The sequence below is a fragment of the Pseudophryne corroboree genome, chromosome 9 (assembly GCF_028390025.1).
Source record: "Pseudophryne corroboree isolate aPseCor3 chromosome 9, aPseCor3.hap2, whole genome shotgun sequence".
In the NCBI taxonomy this organism is placed as follows: Eukaryota; Metazoa; Chordata; class Amphibia; order Anura; family Myobatrachidae; genus Pseudophryne; species Pseudophryne corroboree.
The window spans coordinates 212,539,873-212,549,899 of record NC_086452.1 but is presented as its reverse complement, the minus strand read 5'-3'; the positions used below and the strand labels follow the sequence as shown (position 1 = coordinate 212,549,899).

At 44.4% G+C, this 10,027-nt stretch overlaps 1 pseudogene; it reads left to right on the top strand.

Annotated features, from left to right (window-relative positions):
• Positions 1–4,766: 4,766 nt before the first annotated feature.
• Positions 4,767–4,886, top strand: LOC134965008 (5S ribosomal RNA; annotated as a pseudogene).
• The last annotated feature ends 5,141 nt before the right edge of the window (positions 4,887–10,027 follow it).

The window sequence follows — 10,027 nt, the reverse complement described above, 5'->3', positions numbered from 1 at the left end:
AGCCTGTAAAAATGATATGGATAATAACCCTTTTATTTGGAGTTATTATAATAATATTCAGCACAGGAGAGCATACCCCTACACCACACAGGGCAAACCCTGTAAAAATTATTTGGATTAAATATTAATAACCCCTTTATTTGGAGTAAATAATACACAGCACAGAACAGCACCACTGAACTTATACGGTAGTACCCCTGGACTTATTCGACAGTACCCCTGGACTTATTCGACAGTACCCCTGGACTTATATGGCAGCACCACTGGACTTATACGGCAGGACCACTGGACTTATATGGCAGCACCACTGGACTGGACTTATACAGCAGCACCACTGGACTTATAGCAGCACAGGACACCACCACTGGACTGACGCAGCACAAGACAGCAACACTGGACTGGACTTATGCAGCAGCACTGGACTTATGGCAGCACAGGACACCACCACTGGACTTACGGCAGCACAGGCACCACCACTGGACTGATGCAGCACAAGACAGCACCACTGGACTGGACTTATACAGCAGAACTGTACTTATGACAGCATAGGACACCACCACTGGACTTATCGCAGCACAGGACACCACCACTGGAGTGAATGGACTGATGCAGCACAAGACACCACCACTGGACTGATGCAGCACAAGACACCACCACTGGACTGGACTTAAACAGCAGCACTGGACTTATGGCAGCACAGGACACCCCACTGGACTTATGGCAGCACAGGACACCACCACTGGAGTGAATGGACTGATGCAGCACAAGACACCACCACTGGACTGATGCAGCACAAGACAGCACCACTGGACTGGACTTATACAGCAGCACTGGACTTATGGCAGCACAGGACACCACCACTGGACTTATGGCAGCACAGGACAACACCACTTTACTGATGCAGCACAAGACAGCACTGGAATGACACAAAAGAGCAGGTCACCACCTCACGCGCCACAACACTTTCCCGCACAGACACTCTCTCCCACTTCCCCGTTCTCTCTCCTCTTTCTCTCTCCCCCTCTCTCTGTATGTCTCCCCCTTTTCTTCGCTTTTTCTCTGTCTCCTCTTTCTTTCTCCTCTCTCCTCTCACCCCTCCCTCTCACTCTCTGTCTCTCCTTTTTCTCTGCCCTTTCTCTATCTTCCCCTCTCCCCCTTTCTGTCTCCTCTTCCTGTCTCTCTCCCCCTGCTCTCTCTGTCACCCCATACTCTCTGTCTCTCTCTGTCTCGCCCTTTCTTTCTCTCTCTCTGTTTCCCCCTTCCCTCTCTGTCTCCACCTACACTTTCTCTCTGTCTCCACCCTTCACACACTCTCTCTTTCTCACACACTCTCTCTGTATCTTCTCTCTCTCTGTGTCTACCCCCTTCTCTCTCTGTGTTTCCCCTTCTCTCTGTCTCCCCCTTCTCTCTCTGTTTTCCCCCTTCTTTCTCTCTCCATTTGATTCTCCCTCTCTCTCTTTCCCTTTCTCCCACTCTCACTTCTCCCGTCCCCCATTTCTTTCTGTTTCCCCTTTTCTCTCTGTGTCTACCCCCACTCTCTCCCTTCTCTCTCTCTGTCTCCCCACTTCTCTCTTTCCACATTCTCTCCCACTTCTCTTTATCTTCCCACTTTTTCTCTCTTTCCCCCTTTCCCGAATGCAAGTATGCCTGGAAGGTTTAGGGTAATGCTGCAGGCAGAGAGGTTAGGGTTAGGCACTAAGGTGAAGGTTAGGGTTAGGCTGTGGGAAGGGGAGGTTAGAATTTAGCTGTGGGAGGGGAGATGAGCGAGATTTAGGGTTAGAGAGAGTGTGAGGGGTAGGATTGGTTTACTTAACAAGAAATGTCAGGATTCTGACCATCAAGATGCCGCTGTCGGTATTCTGGTTGCCAACATCATCACTGTCGGGATCCCGTACCCAACCCATAGAGGAACACATATAGACATAGGCACATATGGGCATAGAGGAGCACAAAAGGACATAGAGGTGCCCATACAGGCTTATATATGGACATAGGCATATATGAACATAGAGGAGCACATATAGACATGGGCACATAAAGACATAGGGGAGCACATACACGCATACTGTAGGCACATACAAACAGAAGACCACCTGAGCTCCAAATTCCAACTTGCCACTGGAATGACTTTACACCCCTGGATGCCGCCCAACAGCACAGGACCCTCCTACACACACATCACTAGTCATATTGCACACTGCCACAGCACTGCTCACACGCTCTGTGGTAGCACACAGTAGGCCCTTCAGCAATTTCCGCTCCAGGCCCATGTGGACGTTAATCTGGCACTGCCTAGAGGTGACTGTAATTGTTCAGGGACAGGTCTGGAAATGTGAAGAAAAAAACCCCACACATGTTGTATACAGCCATTGCTATGTAAGCATATTTTAAATTGATTATATTTTTATAATAAAAAATTCTCAAAATACCACACAGTGGGCCTGATTCAGCATTGATCGCAAAAGCAAAATCTTTCTCTAATGGACACTGCAGGTGGGGCAGATATAACATGTGCAGAGAGAGATAGATTTGGGTGGGGTGTGTTCAAACTGAAATCTTAATTTCAGTGTAAAAATAAAACAGCCAGTATTTACCCTGCACAGAAACAAAATAACCCACCCAAATCTAAATCTCTCTGCCCCACCTGCAGTGCAACATGGTTTTGCCCATTAGAGAAAGATTTTGCTTTTGCGATCCATGCTGAATTAGGCCCAGTAAGAAGCACTGGGCCATCTCTTTGGGTGTTTTTAGTCTAATTACAGGATCCAAAAGATGGAATTTCAGCTACATGTTAATACCACAAGATGAGCAATAGGATAATAAGATTAATGTACTGTGAAGAACTTTTTACATCTCTCCATCACAATAAGAAGTTTTTCTGGTGGGAAAGACAAAAGATTTATGAATTTCTACAGATAAGCACATTCCTTTTATTGAGACATTGGCAATTTATTGGTCTTCAAAGTTTTATATAGCCATCATTGAGCTTCTTTCTGACATTATCAGAAAATGTTTGGTGTTTTGGATCTTGTGCGGTGTCCTCAGTGAAGGGGTGCCGACAGTATCAGCAACATGGGAGTGCCAGCAGTGTCCTAAGTGCTTGGGTGTTTGTGTGTGTCAGCAGTGTGGGGGTTCTGGCTGAGTTAGCAGTGCATGGGTGTCGGCAGTGCGTGAGTGTCGGCGGTATCCTCAGTGCTGGGGTGCAGGCAGTGTGGGGATGTCTGCAGTGCAGGTGGTGGTGTCTGCAGTATGGGTGGCGGTGTCAGAACTGTGTGGGTTGCCATATTTATCTATTAATGTTTATGGGGACATGTTTATTGGCTGAGAGCGCAGTCGGCTCTCTCTGCCAATCAGCGGTCACCCCAACTGATTTTTGAAATTGGCGCCTGAGCTGAAACCGCGAGATCTGACAGCGGGATATTGCATGTTTGGCTCGGGCCGGGCTCGAGGCAGCCAAGGCAGATTGGGTTTTGTCACTTTTCTACCACAAACAAGCCCCATTAGTGTACATCGTCCCCTTGCATGGAGCTTCAGGCAAGGTGTCTCAAGTTACTATTCCTAATCATAGTCCACGCGGATAGTAACGTATGAAAAAAATGAAGACAAAAATAAGTCAAGTGCACAATTATTATGATGATGATGGCTATGCCCCCCAAGTACAGTAAAGGAGGTGGTGCAATCACACAGATGTGTACAACTCTGCATACAGTATTGTAAAATTCACATATTTCTCCATGCATGTGGATTTGGATGTGTAATTACTGTATTTGTGACTTACACTCAGCTCTGCAGCCCCTTTTAGATTCAATGTCTTTTTGCCATTCCAACTAGTGTACATCACTGGTAATTGGCATAAAGACAAAACATTGAGTTTACTAAACAAGAAGATTTTTCTTTGGCTGTGGAACTGTTGTCCATATTCTTAAATGGCATTGGTGGTTGGCATAATATTATAAGAAGTAACTATAAAGCTAGTATACAAACATTGAAATGGATCTAAGGATTGAATGTAATGTTTTAAAGGTATTTCACTGTACATCTAAATACAATATTTCCCTATAAATAAATGACAACTAGTAAAGCACTAATGGAAGACAAATAAATCTGCAATTAAATTTTTATGCAGAATTTTAACTCATTATTTCAATGATTTACAAGATGTTCTGCAGAATTATATTAGGTTTGAGAGCTGGAGTTAAAAGAAATTAGATAGAAATAAAAGAAGAACAGAAGTTACGTGGAAAGATTGAGACAAGCCCATAGGTAGTAGACAGAAAGATGAATAATACACAATCTGGGAGTGGGATTTGATTTTGTTTAATGTATTAAGGGATCTAAGGGTAGACTTTTGTCTATTTAACACAATACAAGAGTTAGATTATATATCCTAGTTATTTAACATTAGACACATTTAAAGGGCTAAAGAATGTTGCAATAAATAAGGATGTAACATTTTTGCACAATATGCATCAATGTTGGCCTGAAATTGAGTATTTGGCATGTTTTTCTTAATCTTTAATAATATTTGTGGAAATTTTGTTTTTATTTTGTTTTAGTAAAAAAATAAATATTGAAGAACATTAAAAAAATGAACATTACATAGAAAATATCATGCAATAAATTGGCTCCCTAATAGACTGTCACCCAGACAAATACCAATAGGTACTCGGTTTCATATGACCTATGATTGCCTATAATACTTACCAATGTGGATACACAGTGATCACACTACAAACATATAGGTGACCAAAAAAGGTGAGCTCAATAATTGCGGTCATACCTCACTGGAGATGCCCAATCTCTTCTGACCTTGGAAGCCAAGCAGTGAAAGGCAGGGTTAGTAATAGGATGGGAGACCACCTCTGAACACCCTGGTACTGCAACAAATTGGCTCCCAAATAGACTGTCACCTAGACAAACACCACAAGGTACTCAGTTTCATATGACCTATGATTTAATTCTCTGCGGCCAAAATGATCCAAAATGGATATATGCAGAATAAATGATGGTCACATTCTATATGAGAAACAATGTGCAATGATTATTTCATCCTGGTACAATAGCCATTTAATATCCGGCCATTCGTAAATTGTGATATTGTGTTCACTTACGTTTAATAATTTATTTCTATATGTTCGCGAGGCTATTTCACTAAAATAATTTTACTCCCTAAATTCAACCTAAACATTTACCAAATAAAAAAGATTTTACCAGTGATATGTTATAATTTTCACCTCTGAATTAGAGTGCTCCCAAAAAAGAGTCTACTTTCCTATACTTCTTTGTTAGGTTTTCTCGATAGAAAATATCATAATAGAAATATTATTAAAGATTTAAGATGCCTTTTTACATTTCTTCATAATTTTTTAATAATAATAAAATACTATGGTGCCATAATTGTGAATTTTCATTCATGTCTATGGTGGGATAAATATAAACCAACATAATTGCGTACTGTGCATCCGGAAAGTGGGGGTAATTCAGAGTTGACCGAAACAGCAAATTTGTTAGCAGTTGGGCAAAACCATGGCCCTCATTCCGAGTTGATTGCCCGCTGCTGTTATTCGCAGCGCAGCGATCAGGTTACTACTGCGCATGCATATGCACCACAATGCGCACGTGCGTCGTACGGGTACAAACAGCATCGTTGCTGTGCAATGCTTCTAGTGACGAATCCATTCGCACAACCGATCGCAAGGAGATTGACAGGAAGAGGGCGTTTATGGGTGTCAACTGACCGTTTTCTGGGAGTGGTAGGGAAAACGCAGGCGTGTCCAGGCATTTGCAGGGCGGGTGTCTGACGTCAATTCCGGGACCGGACAGGCTGAAGTGATCGCAAGGGCTGAGTAAGTCCAGAGCTACTCAGAAACTGCAAAAAAAGTTTTCGTCCCGCTCGGCTGCACAAGCGTTCGCACACTTGCAAAGCAAAAATACACTCCCCTAGAGGCGGCGACTATCTGATAGCTGCTCTGCAAAAAATAGCTAGCAAGTGATCAACTCTGAATGAGGGCCCATGTGCACTACAGGTGTGGCAGATATAACATTTGCAGAGAGAGTTAGATTTGGGTGGGTTATTTTGTTTCTGTGCAGGGTAAATACTGGCTGTTTTATTTTTACACTGCAATTTAGATTTCTTTGAACACACCCCACCCAAATCTATCTCTCTCTGCACATGTTTTATCTGCCCCCCTGCAGTGCACATGGTTTTGCCCAACTGCTAACAAAATTCCTGCTGTGATCAACTTGGAATTACCCCCAATATACGGTTGTTTTGTTTTTTCTGCTTACATGTTATTGAGGCGATCTTCTGGGAAATCCATGGACTTTTTGGCTACCATAGAGGAAAATCGAAAGCTGCTTACAAATCCTCGAAGTATATGTATAATGACTTTTCCATTTTATCATATATATATATATATATCTCCTATATAATAGCCCTATTCTGTGACCTTGTGATTCATTTGCTAACGCTGGGCGGAGTTACAACACTGGGCAGAGTTAGTCAAATGAGTCACAGAGATCTGGCCAAATCTACAGGAGACTAGGAGCAGAAGCAGATAGCATGGGCATTGGGCATGGCACAGGCAGGGGTGCAGACCTCCCAGCTTTCTGCAGGAGCTTTATCCAGGCAGAAGGAGGGAAACACACTCGGCGAAAAGGGGGCGTGGCTTCACGGGAGGGCCCCGTTTTCGTCAGTGAGGGAGCATGCCCAGCGCTCTGTGAGCTGCTGGCATGCTCCCAGGGGCTGATTATGAGTCCGGGGGGCCCAGGGCACTTGTGACAGGGGAGCCCTATCTCATTGCTGTGCCTGCTGTGGGTTAGGGGCGTGGCCTAATCGCGGCCCGCGTGGCCACGCCCCTTTACGCAAATTTCGATTTTTATTTTTATTTTTTTGATGGGATTTTGGCCCCTCAGCTAGGGCTAAATCCAGAGGAGGTGGTCGCTCCCCCCTACACACCCGCACAGGGAGAAGAAATACAGATGAGGGCTTTATAACAAAGTTCATTGAAGGATCTGCTTGAGAAGGAACCCGAACACAATCGCGCATGATGAGGATGCAGATAAAAGATCACTCATTTCTGGGCTTAAAAGAAGCGGCAATCAAGGTGATAGGCACCACCACAGAATGGAAACTAGAGTTTCCAGAAATGCCAGAGTCCTAAGAACTTCCACTTCCACAAAGAACCATAGGCTCCAGTCCAGGAAAAGAGACAAAGGGCAAAGACACTGCATAACAAGGCACCCAGTACCCATCTGCAGATACAGTACAAGCTTTGAGAAAAGAACTGGAAGACTTAATGACTAAGATGGCTGAGATGCTTCATGAAATGTGCAACATGGCGAGCCAATGGTCCCTAGTCCCACTGAGCATTAATGGAGGAAAGAGCGGAGGCGGTCACTTAATGACTGGCGGAGTGCTCCCAGAGGAAATGACCACCAGTTTGATAGCCAGAGAGCTGGCCATGTGGAAAGAAATTTCATCCGTTCGGAGACTTTAAACTCCAACTCCCTAAGGAGAAGGGACGACACTCTGGGGGAGCAAGAAGAGTAGACCCAGACCCTGAATGCAGGGGCCCCCAGTACACTGGACAGTACCCTATGATTCCAGTCACCATCAATTAAGTAGAGATGCTGGCAATACTGGATACTGGTTCACAGATCACCACCATACAGCCTGAAACATTACAATAGCATTGGGGGGGATGAACAGTTACTTCTGCCTCCACCCTCCTGGCTATAGCTTATCGCAAGAAACGGCCTCGACATCTCTTGAGTTGCCTACTGGGAGGAGAATATGAAGAATTGAGAAATGCTTCTGCTGCGGAAAGACTGTCTGGCGACTGAGATGAGCAATGAAGAAGTAGCTCAGATTATTTTAGGAATGAATATTCTGCAGAAGTTCCCGAAAAGCTAGTGTCTGCATTGAAAGTAGATTTGGAAAAAATAGCATCATGGGGTTTGTGTGCCCTGAAAAAGGCTATCAAAGTGCTAAAGGGACATCAGAGATTTATATGCACCAGTGAAATTGGGAAAGTACGACTCACAGACAGAAAACCTATAAAGCTACAATCCAACTCTGAAACCATCATGTGGGGCAAGACCCGGTGCGGGCCAAATGGAAGAGATTATGAAGTCTTGAACTGTGTCTGATTTCAGCTAAGCATGATGTAGTAGTGGCCAGTAAGTTGGTGGCCATGAAGAATGGGAGAGTTCCAGTGTGGATCATCAACCTGCACAACCATGCAGTGAAACTATATTGAAACCATCCAAGCTTCTGTGGACCACTTTTCAAGATGTTATTCACCCAGCCATCCAAGGCAGACAGTGGAATGTATTTATAGAGGGCAGCAGCCAAGACAAGCTGGGACCCCGGTGATGGGAAAATGTCCAGGTTGGGGGCGACAACACCACAGAGTACCAGAGACATGGGTCCTACAATTAGTAAAGAGAAGCCTTCAGCCAGAGCCCAGCTGACTTAGGGCTATCAAAGACATCCATCACCAGATTCTCACAGGAGATGTGCCCCCTATCAAAGACAGGCATCGGCCATTAGCCCCGGCTCTATACCAACCTGTGAAGCAGATGTTAAAAGACTTGAAGGCTACAGGGGTCATTCAAAAGAACCACAGTCCCTGGGTATCACCTATGGTTCTTGTCCATAAAAAGGATGGACAACTATGCTTCTACATCGACTACAGAAAACTGAACAAAGTGACACATAAGGCAGAAAGTGGAACAGAGAGTGAATGGATTCACTGGCAGGACGAAAGTTGCTGTCTACGATAAGCAAAGAGGTGGCTTACCACTCATAATGAACTCTCATGAGAGGAAAGACAAGCAACAGGCCCATTATTGATTTACTTATGGTGGCAATGAGATTGGCTTAAAGTACAAGGAGGTTTACTCATTCGACACAGTGTGGATTCGAAGACCCACCTTCGTGTCAGACAACTCATAGTACCTTGCAACAAAGCTCAGTTCATTCTACAGGCTTACCATGACCAGTCTGGTTATTTCAGCTGTTAAAAGACTAAAGCTAACATTAGAAAGAGGTTCTATTGGTACTACTTACGCAAAGACGTCGAAGACTGGTGTCGAGCCTGTTTAACCTGTACATTGCGTCGACGAGTCCTAACTGAACAGAAAGCGCCTCTTTACCCCATTGTTACTCAATAGACATTGGAAATCATCTCAATTGACCATATCTAGTTAGAACCAAATCATAAGGGATACTGCTATGTCATCACCATCATAGATCACTACTCTAAGTTTGCAGTCGCACTTCCAGTCTGAGATTTGGTGGCCAGAACCAGAGCAGATAAGCCTTTATCCAACCCTACGGGTATCCGACCAACATACTTACTGACCAGGGCCCGGCCTTCATGTCTCAACTCATCCAAGAACTGTGTACACTGTACGGTTGCAAAAAGTTGTGCATGACTGCGTACCACCCACAGGGGAATTGGGCCTGCAAGAGAATGAACCAGACACTGATAAAAATGCTGAGAGCCATACCAACAAAGCAGAGACTTTGCTTGCAGAATTAGTTTTCCTGTACAACAACACAGTGCATTCCTCAACAGAATACATCCCGTATTACTTGTTCTTTGGACGACATGGCAAGCTTCCAGCGGATATGCAACTTGACTTGCCCGGGGACCCCAGTCTAGGATTGACCGAGAAACCACATGGGTACAAGAACATCAGAACTGGTTGAAAGAGGCACAAGCTATAGTGAACTTGCGAATGGATGCTGTTCGAGAACGGTAGAAAAGAGACTATGATGTCACCGCCCATGCTAGCCCAGGGGAGTAGAGTGTTGTAAAAGAACAACCGTCACCACAGCAAGTTAGATTCCTGATGGGAACCTGTCCCATATCGAGTAAAGGAAGCGCCTACGTCAGATGTGGCTGTCTATCACATAGAAAGAGAGGATGGAAGCCAACAAATTCTAATTTGTCATGATCAACTACATTCCATTCAACATAATGAAATTGAAATGAAAGAACTACAACAAGTGTCAAGT